The sequence below is a fragment of the Juglans microcarpa x Juglans regia genome, chromosome 8D, assembly GCF_004785595.1.
Source record: "Juglans microcarpa x Juglans regia isolate MS1-56 chromosome 8D, Jm3101_v1.0, whole genome shotgun sequence".
NCBI classification, from domain to species: domain Eukaryota; kingdom Viridiplantae; phylum Streptophyta; class Magnoliopsida; order Fagales; family Juglandaceae; genus Juglans; species Juglans microcarpa x Juglans regia.
In genome coordinates this window covers 5,192,339-5,207,430 of record NC_054608.1, presented here as the reverse complement: position 1 = coordinate 5,207,430, position 15,092 = coordinate 5,192,339, and the positions used below count along the sequence as shown (strand labels likewise).

Below are 15,092 nucleotides of genomic sequence, written 5' to 3'. Positions count from 1 at the left end.
TTATAGAATTCATTTATTTTCTGATATTCTTTTATTTAAGTACTAACATTATATTTTTAAAATTGCGTATGTCGCTTTGTTAGAAGCGTGATTATCCTGAAAACATTTCTCTCATTCATGTCTATGCTGCTGCTCACACTAATAAGCATAGTGAGTGGATGGATCCTGACGCTGCAGATAATTATGCAAGCAGTGTTAATTTTGTTAAATAAATTATGTAACATGTGAATAATTTATTTTTTATTTCTATTTCTTTTAATACGTTACTTATTAACGATCATTACCTTTAAAATTGCAGGAAAAACTGATGGAGATGCAATCGGCTTCTAGGGAATCCTCCTCTAGTGATATAGACATATTCACGCAAGTGCTCAGGTCGCAGTCTAGTATGACAAGAGGTTTGGGACGGTCTATTAAGCATATATGTTCATCCTCCTCAACCTCATCGACTTCACAAATTAATAATCTTACCAAAGATTTAGAAGCTGCACGGCATGAGAATGAGTATATGAGGTTGACACAGCAAGAGTTAGAGTCTCTCTTAGAACGACAGTCTCATTTAGAGACGCATTTGCAGGACCAACAGAGAGACCAGGAGGAAAGGAATACGCAGTAAAGTCCAAGAGTAAGTGCAACGGGAAATGATGGTGTAAATGGAGCGTGTTATGTCGTTGCAACAGAATCGCGGTAGGCAAGGGAAAAAGAAGAAATAAATTTTATCAGTATTGGTGGCTAGTTTTAATATCTAATTTTAAAATTTTATAAGACATTGTTACTTGTTAATTGATGGTATGTAATATGATACAATTGATATGTTTTTAAATTTTATGAAATTAGTATTTCTTATCTGTACGTTCGAATGTAAATTAAAAACGTTTGAATGTTGGTTCAAATGTAAACCAACGCTCGAACGTGAATACATAAAATTGGATAGTAACATTCGAAGGTAGGCCTCTACGTTTGAACATACTCACACTCAAAAGAACAAAACGTTCGAACGATTAAATGATTAACGTTCGAACAAAGCCCCGAACGTACCACTTGCATTCGAATGCTCCTTCGTTTACATTTGAAATAACGTCCGAACGTTAAACCCATTACGTTTGAACATTTGTCTGTTAACGTTTGAACAGAATTTCGAATGTTTATTATAATGAATGCTTGGACACATAAACGTTCGAACGTAAATATGATACGTTCGAACTATAATCAACGAACGTCAAATTCTCTCATTTGAACGCCAATCGGTCGGGTTGCCCTTCGAACGTTCAATTTGACGTCCGAACGTTACTTTCTGTGACAGTTCTTAACAGTCACAAAAGAAAGTAACGTTCGAACGTTCAAACAAACGAAACACTTCCAACCGTCACTAAAAATATTTTTAGTGACAGTTCAACAGTAAACCGTCACCAATTGTTTTCTGTGACACACATTACCAAATATCTTTAGTGACGTTTTGACAATTTTTAGTGATGGTTTCCTCTGTCACGAAAGATAAATTGTGTTGTAGTGCTATCAAGCAAGTAATTACATATTTTTAGTGACAGTTCAATAGTAAACCGTCACCAATTGTTTTCTGTGACACACATTACCAAATATCTTTAGTGACGTTTTGGCAATTTTTGGTGACGGTTTCCTCTGTCATGAAAGATAAATTGTGTTGTAGTGCTATCAAGCAAGTAATTACAATGACAACATTTGATCAGTTGAAATTTCAGAGATATACTGTATTCCTAAGAACTTTCTTATTTTTTTTTTAAAAAAAAAGTTTTATGATTTAAAATATTTAAACCATTCCTTGGAAAAAGTCATAATTATATTAGTACAGCGAAAAATCAAAAGTCTAAAACAATTCTTATGTTCCAAAGAGGAGGAGATGAATGACAAAGATTAAAAAAAAATAAAGAAAAAATATTATAAAGTGGTTCGGATTTTTTTTATAGTTGTTTACAATAAGTATAAAAAGATTGTTCAAATATGTTTTTTGCAAACATTTTGGAATGATGAAAAAAAAATTTAAACCACTCTTAAAGCTTGATTCTAGTATTTTATACAAACCTTTCTTATTCATCCCAACCTCTTTGAGGACACAATAAATTTTTTACACATTTTCTGTTTGGCGACAATAATAATTAGAATTTCTACAGTTAGTGATGGTACACAGACTAAGAAATTGGCTATCTCTTAATACAGTGAGAAGATGTTGAGGGACATGCTTACAGAGATGATAATTATTGATGAGATACCCTTTACCACAGTCGAGAAAAGAGGCTTTCGAAAGTTTCTAAACTTTGTTGAGCCACGATTTCCCATTCCATCACGGTATACGGTGATGCGAGATTGTATGAAGAGACATGTGAAGGACAAAGTGGAGATAAGGAAGATGTTTATTATCATTGGCCAAAGAGTGTCATTTATGACTGACACATGACCGTCCATACAGAACGTTTGCTACATGTGTATCACAGCACACTACATTGATAGTGATTGGATTTTGCATAAAAGAATTATTGGCTTCAAAGAAATTGTGGATCATAAAGGTGCATCCATTGAGGTGAAGATGAATGATTGTTTAAAGGATTGGAGAATTCAAAAAGTGTTGTATATTACAGTTGACAATGCCAGTACGAATGAAACAACAATTGATTGGTTTAAGCAGAACACGACGGTAAAATATGATGTCATTCGGGCCCACGAGTTTATTCATGTTCGATGATGTGCTCATATCATCAACTTCATAATTGTTGAGGGGTTAAAAGAGGTTGATGATTCCATTACCTGAATCCGCAACATTGTGCAATATGTGAGGGGTTCCCCCCAAAGGCTTGCCAAGTTTAAGGCAATAACATAAAATCTTAAAATTGAATATTCTAGTATGTTGTACTTGAACGTTTCGACTCGATGGAACTCTGCATACATGATGTTGGATGTGGCACAGAAGTACCAAAAAGTGCTCGAGCGGATGAAGGTCGAGGATGGGGGCATGAGTTATGCTTTGATGGAGCCAGCAGGATAGGGCTCGGTGTGCCAGACGCACATGATTAGACCAGTGTGAGGTATTTTATTAAATTTTTTAAAGTTTTTTTATAACATAACCATGCGGATATCTGGATTCAAATATACGACTGCAAACGTGTACTTCAGCGAGCTCTCAGCTTCACTTCCACTTGGAAAATAGTTGTGCTGACTTTAAGGGATTATTCTGCTATGGCTACGAGGATGAAGACCAAATATGATAAATATTGGAGAATATTTAGAAGATAAATAGATTACTATTTATGGTCGTGATCCTTGACCCCCGATATAAGTTGGTCGTTCTAGAATTTTGGATAAATTCCGTCCTCGATGCAGTGAAGGCTACAGAGTTTATTAGAGTGCTAAAAAGTGATATTGATGACCTATATAGTCACTACAGCAATAGTTGTCAGCCTTCATCCGCAGCTGGTAGCTCTCACATTCAAGGCCCATGGGGTCGATAACTTTCTTAGATAATACTAACCCATCTATAGGGGTTACAGGCCATCGTATTATGCAACAGTATCATCAATTCATTGCAACAAGGAATATTATGCAGCGTAGGTCTGAGAGTGAATGATATTGTATGGAAGCTATCGAGGCACTTAGTGCTGTATTTCAGTTATTAACTTGGTGAAAGGTTAATTCCACCAAGTATCCAGTCTTTTCCCGTATAGTCCGAGATGTGCTAGTCATTCCTATCACTATAGTTGCCTCAGAGTCGGTGTTTAGCACTAGAGGTTGTATGTTGGATGCTTATCGGAGTTCATTGTCACCATCAACCATGGAGGCCCTCATTTGCACACAGAATTGGATAAGTGAAATGTCCATTTGACTAGATACCATTGGCATTGATGCCAAGAACTATAGGCTTGAATCATATAACTTTATATGTTTTTAAATGATTATTTAATTATATTTAATGTTTCTAACTTCTACTTTTTATAATTTTATAGACCTAATTGTGAACTCTAACATAATTGCCGATGACTGAGAGTCTGAGATGGACGCCCCTTGAAAGTTGGGATGGAGTTGAGAGAACCCCTTCCTTGGTAAGAATCAAATTCTACTTTTACTATGTTCAATTTTTTATTATCAATTTTTTTCATTTATTGATTGCAATTTTCTATCTTCATTTCAGGCATGACCAATGGATTATTGAGATTTGAATGAAATCCGTGTTTAATATTTATATAGTTATCTTCGAAGACTAAGTCAATATTGTATTACGTTACAAATGAGACTGTTATAACTTATGGCTACATCATACATGTTATTTAGTCTTTAAGTATTGTATTTAAGTTTTTTTTTTTTTTTTTTTTTAATCTTTTCAATATTGTTTTTTACAGGTTTGGACTTAGGTTTTGGTGATCATATTTATGTAATTATATTTATGTAGTTATATTTATTTTTTTACAAGTCGCAGACACACCTACCTCTGTTAATAATGCTATGTAATGTAATGGGTCAAATTAATTTTTGCATATAATTTATTTAACAAAAGAAATTGATTACATTATTATATTAATATATTTGGAGACAATATTACAGATTGATGTTGATTGATATTATATCATTTATCACGTTAATTAGAGATCGAACTTGATTAGACCCCAAAAAATACAAATTAATTAGAGAGCAAAAATAAAAAAACATAGGTCCCAAGATGCCTTAAATTGATTTATTGCTCTTTCTGTAGTCTATACCAATGTTTTGAATACCGTACCAGACGCCATACAGGTCAAGGCACTGAAACCAAAATATTTCGGTACCGGTACCGTTTCGGGATAGCGTTTCAGGATAACGTTTCGGGATAGTCGATATATGAATGAATTATATATATAAAAATTATATTCTAAAATAATAGTCTATATATAAATAAATTATATATAAATACATATATATATATAAATTATAAATAGTCTAATCTGAATTGGGGGTTAAAAAATAAGCTTGTAGTTTGAAAAAAAAAAAAAAAAAAACACAGGCCGAAATATCGTCCGGTACCGGCCGAAATATAAGCCGGTACAGGCCGAAATTCAGGTAGGCCGGTATTTTGGCCGATACGGAACAGATATAGTACCTGTACAGGCCGGACAGCCGAAATGAAAAATTTCGACCGTACCGGCCGGTACGGTACGAAATTTAAAACACTAGTCTATACTCTAATATATTATGTAATGCAAATGTAGTAGTAGGACCACTTAAAATTAATTATGAAGATTTTTACGGGAATTTACAAACCCTTTTGTTGAACCCATATTCATGAATACAAGTATGCCGTATGCATGTCATCATCTCACCAAAAGTTAAAGTTTAATATTTAAGTAGTTATATATATATATATATATATATATATAGCCCAAGAGACGTTTGGAGTTCCGACCTCCGATCGGAGTCGGATTCCGATTCCGTTAGGAGTCGGAGTCGGACTCTTATTCCGTCAGGAGTCGGAGTCGGAGTCGGAGTAAAAATTTCACTCCGACTAGAGCTCAGCCCTAACTTGAGTTACTCCCATGCATTCTGACATGTTCTAAATCTTGGGTCCAAATTCGAATATGAATTCGCTAGAGACTATTAGTACTACCAGCTTAAGGATTCATTAATTTCTTAATGGAATTTGGGTTTTAGCCATAGCTCAAACTCGACTTGAGAAAATATCTATAGTTTCTTGCCTTTCTAGATAGGCTCCTATCCGGTTCCCAATTAATATGCAGTGTACTACTACAATCACGCCTAGATAAGGATGCTATTGCTGCCTCCGATTTTTCCAACTTACCCTTTTCATCACGAATAAAAGTCACGCTCCAATTCTTTTTTGGAAAATGATATGGATCCCCGCTGGGGGATCTTGCTCCAATATTTTATTTTTTAATTTTAGGTTTTTTTTAACTTAGTGATTAAAAAAAGATTATTTAATAATATTGTGAATTTTTCTTTTTTAAAATATTTAAAAGTGTTAAAAAATAATGTGAAAAAAAGTTTAAAATATTTTTTTTTCACATCATTTTTTAAGCACTTTTAAATATTTTTAATAAAAGAAAAAAATTCATAATATTATTAGACAATATTTTCTTTATCACTAAATAAAAAAAAAAAAAATGAGAGCGGGATTCCCCAGTGGAATCCCTAGCATTACCCTTCTTTTTTTGTTTTTGGAAAAGCCATGCATGAATGCCTTGGACAAACAAAACCATTTAATATTTAAGAACCATAAAAACTTTGAGCAAATTTTTCAAACCATAAGCAATGACTCTAGACCACAAGTTGGATCACCCCTGACATTCCTTCGTGGATGGGTCTCTAAAATTGCATTTGGATAGTGAAATACTCTCAGATATTTTGTTAATAGTTGTGAAAAAAAAAAGTTGAAATAGTAAAGAATCTAGGATATATAACTTAAAGCTGAATTAAGAAGTACTCCTCCATGATCTCAAAGATATTCATGCATACCATCAAAATCATTAGATGGAGTAATTAATTAACATCTTTGACCTGCAGTGAAAAGCCCATGACATACTTGACAAAAGTTCTTAAAAACACAAATAAGTTCTTAATTAACATATTTACTAATTAGCATTAATAAACCTCCGAATGATCGTCTTGTTGGGGTTTTGACCACTTATTTACTCGCTTGCTAGCTTCCTCAGCCTGCAATTCCAAGTACAAATTTATGAGCTCTATATCAATCAATTAGCTCATGTATGTAAAAGATATCATACATGGAAGATCAATATATATAGGTAATCCTACTTGCTTATCCCAATCGCTTCGTAACGTTATGATAGCCAAGATTATAGTCTGGATGGCAGTCCCACCGAAGATCATCCCTCCCCAAATACCCTGTCACACCGTTTTGCACAAGCATATAGAAATGAGAAAAATAATAATGATTTATATGCATCAAGATAGTTGTATAGATTAGAAGAAAAATTATACTCATCATTCCCACACAATACACACCACACATAATTTTTTTATTTTTTATTTTTTTCTCTTACCAGATGTGTGGTGTATAGATGATGAGTAGAAGAATTCAATTAATTTAGGTAGAATAAAATAAAAAAATTAAAATAAGTGTGAAGTGTGAAGATGATGAGTAGCAAAACCCCTTTGAGCACTCTTATTGGATTAGTCAAAGTTAAAGGACATTTTTTATGAATGTAAGAGAAATTTAACTTTTAGCTATTTCATTAACATAAATCTCCACATTGAAATAGCTATTTTTTTATTATATAATAATAAAATAATATAAGATGAATTTGGTTTTAGTTATTCACATCAAATTTCTACATTAAATTATACATTTATTCATTATATAGTAATGAATAACTAATAATTTTAAAAATATTTAATTTTTTTAATTATTAATTTATTTCATTTTATCATATTTTACTATTCTACCTATTATATATTAATTAATAATCATATTTTTATTAAATTAATTTATCACTAACTCAAATTAATATATCAATTGTGATAAAAATATGTGATAGAAAAAAATGGAGAGGAAAATAATTAATAAAACATGTATTTGATGTATGTACAGTAACCTTTAAATTTGAAAAAATTTTTAAAAGTCACTGTAGCCAAATTCTAAATATTTGAAATTTGCATAATCCAATGTGAGCATATTTAGTTCTCTAATAGCTAAATACTTATTAGATTTAACTTTTAGCCAATCCAATGAGAGTGCTCAAGCTCAGGACCTTTCAAAAAGTTACTTACTAAATATTTAAGGAAAGAGGTTGTAGATTACAATTTTTTATTAGTTTAACAATGCAATGTCATTTCTATTAGATGCAATCACGAGTTGTATAAATACTATACATTTCTTTTGAAAAAAAGTAAAATTTATCATTAAAAATTTAATTATTTTATCTGAGTATCATATATATTCATTTTTTTTAAAACGAATGTATAATGCTTACGCATTCTACGAATCATTTCTCAAAATAAAATGTATGCTAGTTTGAAGCTAAATGCTGTATCAGCTTTAGGGTCTGCAAATTTTACGTAAGCCTTTTAAAAAAAAAGGTGTCCTACCAAGTAATCTCTCTGCTAGGTTGTCTAGCTGTTCTCCAGGTTTATTTATCATATGAGACACAATTTATTCGTATTATCACAGTTCAAGGTCCAGCCGTGCCATGATTGCTTCGGGACCCAACCATTGAATATCCTACCCATCTCTCATTTTCACATTTAAATGAATACTACATATTTAGTTATATCTTTTTAAACACGTGGTCTTCAATTCACCCTGGCCTCAAAGTTGGGGAATATATTATGATCCTCTTAATTTTATTTGAAATTAATAGTATCTATTTATCAATTTAATGACTATTAAAAAGACAAAAACTAAAATATTTCAAATAATATTGAATATATTTTTTTTTTATTGTCACCGAGTATCCGGAAACAGCGTCCTAACGAATCCTAGAAGTATATAAGCGCTCAGAAAAGAGTTTCATGAATTCAAGGAAAAAATTCCTCAATCCAATAGCCTTTAAAAGATTGTTTACATCGAGTGAAATTCAAACTTTGGATCTTCAAAGAAGCATACCACCAAAATCAAAGTCTTTCATCACTTGAACCAATCCCTAGAGGTTGTTTCACTTATTGATTTAATGATTTTTAAGAAGACAATAATTAAAATACTTCCAATTTTATATTAAATGAAACAACCGGTAATGCTACCAAGATGCCGAGATTGCTTGCATGCAAATTCAAGATCAACTTGTTTAGAGGAAAAGAAAAGGACTAGCAATGAAAATAGGGAAATGGAAGCTATACAAACCATAGTGCCCAAGTCGAAGATCCATCCCATTAGAACTCCAAGAGGAAGTCCAATAGTGTAGTAGCATCCCAAATTTATATATGCAACGGTTGCTTGCCATCCCGATCCAACGGCTACCCCTGTTATCATCAAGAAAAAATTGTAAATAGAACAATATCATCAAAATACTTTAAAATAAATGATTTGGAAACTATGGCTTGCTGGTAGTGTAGCCAGATTTGATTAACAAACTCTGCTAAAGTAATTTGAAGATAAAACCTATACTAATTACTATGTTATAAGATGCATAGCGAACTTGGATTTTTGAAATCCCAAACTCTTTTTGCATAAAGTATATTCATCCGTCATAATTGAGAGCTTATTCATAAAATTGAGGTACAACATCTTCTTCTCTTTGAAAAAGATCAATCAACATTGTAAATTTTGATTGGTTTAAACTTATGAAACAAATACAGAGTAAAAACTCACCTGATAAAACTGGCTGAACACTATAAGTAAAATGGTGACGACTAAGAGGTATGACATACTATCGACTGCTTGGACGACATCACTACTAGATGTGAATATGTATGCAATCTTGTCGCGAACTATCAAGATTAGTATACAGAAAAAGAGTCTGATTAGAATGGAATACGACACAGCGACGAAAGCTGCAAATCTTGCTGCTTTGCCATTACCAGCTCCAAGTTCATTGGCTATCCTTACCCTGTGACATTTCAAGAAATAAATCAAGTTTTGTTTATAACATGCTTTTCCACTTTATACTAAAATAAATCAAGTTTGGTAACTTGGTTATGATATCATGAAGAAATTCATGAGTCTAACTTATCTCATAAAATCGGTTCTACAAGAAAGAATTGTACATTTTTTATAAACGTGGCCAAGATCTTATCCACAGATAATGTGAGATTAATTCTCACCATGAACCATTGACAACTTTGCGAATCTCAACGACCAATTTAAAAGTTGTGCACTTTCAAGTCCTATTGGGAACGTGTCTTTAAGTGACAAGTCAAATGGAGTAGGAAATAATTATTAATAAAGCAGCACAATTGTCTTGGCATAAAATAGATATGCAAAGATGCACACTCCATTGCTATACGACAATATGTTCAGATCCTACGAATCAATCGAATGAAAAATGCTTTATAAAATTCCAAGTGTGCTGACATATCCCTGTTCTTGTGAAGGAAAACACTAGATATTCGTGCATTTATTTATTTATTTGGTTTTAATTCTGTGTTGTGTAAACTGTAATGTGTAGTCTCTGAAGTTGATTATGAAACTAGAAAATGGGAAAAGGGGAGGGTGACAAACGGGTACCCGGTACCAGCGAAAAAACTCAAAGGGATCATCAGCTCCCACCCATTGATGCTCATGCTGCAAGAGACGAATTAAATTATCAAGAAAATCATTAGCAGTGCACATTAATCAAAGTGCAATTTTTCCATAAACTTGTATTTTTCTTGTTTTACTACAGCATATTAATCTTGACTTGAACCAAACAGCAGGAAACAGGGGAAAGGGAAAATCTATTACCAGATTGACAAGGCATCCACGGCAAGAGTGGCATTCTTCAAGTATCCAGTCATCAACACCAGTATTTTGTAGTACCAGTTCTCTAAGCTGTATTCATCACCAGCAAAAGACAAGTTAATCAGAACTATCATCACTAAAAACAGCATCAATGGAGGAGGAGGAGAAGGAAACTGGACTTTCTTTACAAATATTGGGTTTAACAAAATCATCAATGCAGAAAGCTTAAGAGAAAAAGTACCAGAGCATGATTCCCACAGAGAGTTTGATGAATTCCCAGAGACCCGAAAAGGCTTGAAAAGAGAATCCAGTCCAAGTTTGAGGACATCCACCAAACAAGACGTATCCATACAATGCGAGGACAGAAACCCACCAAGAGATGTCCAAAGCAACAATAATACCAACAAGCCCAAAATCCCACACATAAACGACGAGCCGTGTACTTAATAGATTAACTATTAAAGCTGCCAAAGACGCCCAAGCAATCACAAAGGTCTTGAGCTGGGACTGCAAGAACCGCTGCACTGGGAACAGAAACCCAAAGCCGAAGAGCAACGGTAAGAGCCAGAGAGCCACCAACTCCGACAACGCTGCAACTTCGTTGGACTGTCCTAAGAGTTTCAGAATCGGAGCGGCAAAAATGTAAATGGGCAAGAGTAGAATGCAGCAGAGGAAGAGCACAATCCATGACCTTTGCATGTATATGCCCAACATGTCGTACCTCTTCGCCCCAAAAGCCTGACCACACAGAGTCTCCAATGCGCTCGCCATCCCTAACTTCATTCGCAGCTCTCAGAATATTTGTTCAAATACAAAAGAGATGATTCCAACAAGAACAGAGTACTGGAATTTACCAGGAGGCCGAAACTGAAGCCGAGGATGACATTTATGGCGATGGAAATGGCAGCGAGTTCCGCGACGCCGAGGTGGCCACCAAAAGCTTGACTGATGTCGTTCATGGAGTAGTTTACGACGCGGCTGAAGATTGCTGGGCCGACAATGTGCCATAGCTTCTTTGATTCGACCCAGAACCTTGATGCAAGTTCTTTAGCATCTCGATTTTCAGCCCCATCTATTATTGACGATTCTGACACGAGTGGATGGATCAGAGCCTCGTCGTCTCCGTTGGCAATGCTCCCCATTGAAGAAACTCGATCGTCTTAATTATCTACTTGCCCAGCCATAAGGAACGACGTCTCGTTTGCCGAAAATTATATGAAATGAAAGGAAAATGGTGCCTGTGCGAAAGAAAGGTAATTAATTAAGAAGCAGGTAATTAATTAAGAAGCAGCATTCGACAGGAATATAAAAAATCATTCGTAGAGTTGAAAGTTTCCCACTTGTTAAAAAAAAGAGCATTTAAATGCTTTTCACTATTTTTAGGATTTGTAAATTCTATGTATTCTTTTTCTTTTTTAAAAAATTGGGTTTTAATTAGATTTTAAATTTATTAACGTTTTTCAAATTGAGTATTGAGCGAGATTTATACACTTTAAACTTAAAACTGTAAATATCATGCAAATTCCGCTCACTTCCATTGAAAAAAGTGTATAAATATGTGATTTACATGAAAAATTATTTTTTAAATAATAAATCTACTTTTTTTAAAAAGAATGTGCAAGATTTATACATCTTAAAATTATATTTAGTATTACTCTTAGATAAAAAAAATTACTTTTTAATAACGGGATTCACTTTTATATATTTAATTATACTAGGACAAGAGTAACGTGCAAAACACATTTGCCTAGTTGAGTGAATTGGTTATTTTAGGAAAAAACAGTATTTTTTTTTTAAAAAAAAATTGACCTTAATAAAAAATTTAATGTATAGGGAAAAAAATCTAAATTCAAGCAAATATTTTTGGATAACAATAGTTAAGTGTACTATAATAATTACATGTTTGCACAGATCAAGAAAGAAAAATATTAGTTCAAAATTCAACATAGACTGATGCACATTCATCATATTGCTAATTTTGGCAAACTTGTTTAGCACAAGTTGAATTCAAGTTTAAGAAAAACATCAGCTGAAAATGTGAGTTTTTTGTTTTTTTCATTATGATTGCGATTTTGTGCCATTAAGAAACTTCTCAGTAATAAATTAAGTAATGCAAAAAGACTAAAATATTTCTAAAATACTTACATTAAGAACGTTGGACGTGTTGGGTTTGAATAGAAGTCTACAACTGTTTCAATTATCAATTGACATGTGCATTACAAAATTCCTTGTCATTTAGGAAAAATGATTTATAATTTGGCTTATTTATTTTATTTTTCAGCAACAATAAATCTTATTATAACAACAATTTCAAAATACTGAAAACATTCCTCTCTTGCAAACAAAAAAGATAAATAAAAAAGATTTAAATAAAATAATTTGGGAATTGTTTTTAATCAATTGTTTTTTTCCAATAAGGATGCTTCGTAGATGCAGAAAAATTAAAACACACACTACAACACAATTGCTCTTTAGTGACGGTTGGGAAATTGTGACAGTCCCCAAACCGTCACTAAAAGGTTTTTTCTGTGACGGTTTCTGAAAACCGTCACTAGAGAGAGATGAGTTCTTTTAACGTTCAAACGTATTGGAAATTTATTCTGGCAACTTACATGCGAATGTGAAATGATTTGACGCTAATGTTCGAACATTAGTAATTAACGTTTGAACGTTAAATGTTTTGCGCCAACGTTCGACAGTTAATTAATAACGTTCGAACGTTAATTGTAAATTTAAATTAAATGACTTTAATTTAAAAATTATGTGATTTTTATAGTGCATAATTTGTGAACAAGTCTAAAAAATTGACTTGTATATATTTATATATACACAATTTGTAATATATAAATATACTTTTATGTTTATATATAGTTGAAGTGCAGCGATTTAGTATTAAAGTTGGAAAATATAACATTAAAGAAGATTGAGAATTGAATGGTGAAAAATCATAGAAATATTAAATAATATTTTTCTTTATAAATAAAAAAATCAAAATACAAAATATGATCGAATTTCTTAAACAACACTCAGATGATAGCGTTGTTCGCGAAATTCGAACTCCGTACCTCCTCAGTCAAGGTATCAACCTTGTCGTTGAGGATACCTACATGATGGGCGATCTCAGATATAGACGCCACTATATCCGCGAGCGATCGATTGATCTTATGATCGATATGCGTAGTCAGCTGTGAGATCACCGCATCAACCCAAGCAGGCCGTGCATCTCCCGCAGATGTACTCGGCGACTGCTAACTACTACTCCCCACATGACCTGGCTCAAGTTGCGTCGGAGGAACTAGATCCTCTACAGGGGGTGGTTGACGTCCCCTAGCCTATCCAATGCTACGTCGATGCGTGGTCATGTCGAGGGGGCTCATCTGATCTTTCACCTGCTCCTCTGGCTGAGTTGGCACTCCTCGTGCAAGTAATAGCCGGCTGATCAGGACACCGTATGAGAGATTATCCGTGGAGACGATGCTCGCCTCATAACAGATCCTCTCAAAGATGTGAAGTAGCAAATCTATGGGATCTCCACGCGCCACTCGTATCAAAAACTGTGCCCAAAGCTAACTAAATGTGGTTTTATGTGCCACAGGATCCACGTTTGTTGTAACAATAAAATACAACATGCAGAAGAAAGGCAGCAGATGGTTATGGTTGAATACGTTCTTCCTCTCGATCTGCATGCGGTCCCTCCCGGTGAGGATGTAGAAATCCTCATCTCGGTCATCATCTCGAGGCCAGTATCCTCGGCCTCTGATCAGTCTGCATCTCTGATTGATGCTGGCTCAAATGGGCGGCCCATAGATGATGCAGAAGTGGCTACATCCTCACGAGATGTAGCGTGTGCAGATGTCTCAACTCCTCGACGAATCCCGAGGTGCTCGGCGATAACATCTGGTGAAATCTCAATGGAAACACCGCGTACAGTCACGATGTGAGAGGATGTGTCCTGAGGCATGGTACACATCCCCATATAGAACTCCTAAACCATTGAGGATGTGCAGATATTTCCCCAGCCTGTATTGAGGAAAACATCTCTCAGGTTCGTTTACTCCCAAATGAGTTCGTCAAACTCATTAATCAGGACCTCTCGCTCTACCATAACAGTACGAGCCCCGATACGAGCAGTGTCCTAAGTGGCTCCTTCCCTCCCTCGTTTTCTAGTATGCAGAGGATGAGCCATATCCTGAAAATAAAGAAAGAAAAAAAATTATTTACATTGATGCATTTTTTGTATTAATTTTAAGCTGCTCTATATTAACGTTCGAAATAGTAAAATATACGTTTGAACGTTAAGATAAAACGTTCAGACGTTTTTTTTTACGTTCACAAGCAAAAAACACATACGTCCGAATGTATAACATACACCTTTGAACATAAGCAGTAAATAAATATTGGCTGACGTACGTTCGGACGTTTATGTTATACGTTCGAACTTAAATATGAAAGTCCAAACGTTGAAGCATAAATAAAGTAGAAAAGTAGTATGTTCGGACATTATAATTAAACGTTTGGACGTAACTTTTATGAAAATAGTGTCTGAATGTAAAACAATACACATTCGAACGTATAAGCCTTAAAAGTTATATAATTGTAACGTCATATGTTCGAACGTCTTGGTAAAACGTTCGAACGTAAACAGTAAATAAATTTAAACGACATACAATCGAATGTGTATCTTATACGTTCATGGTATTGTTTTACATGCAAACGTAAAGGATTTACGTTCGAACGTTGAAGC

At 33.9% G+C, this 15,092-nt stretch overlaps 1 pseudogene; it reads right to left on the bottom strand.

Moving 5' to 3' along the window:
- Nucleotides 1-6,594: 6,594 nt before the first annotated feature.
- On the bottom strand, nt 6,595-11,583 carry LOC121242142 (annotated as a pseudogene).
- Nucleotides 11,584-15,092: the final 3,509 nt, after the last annotated feature.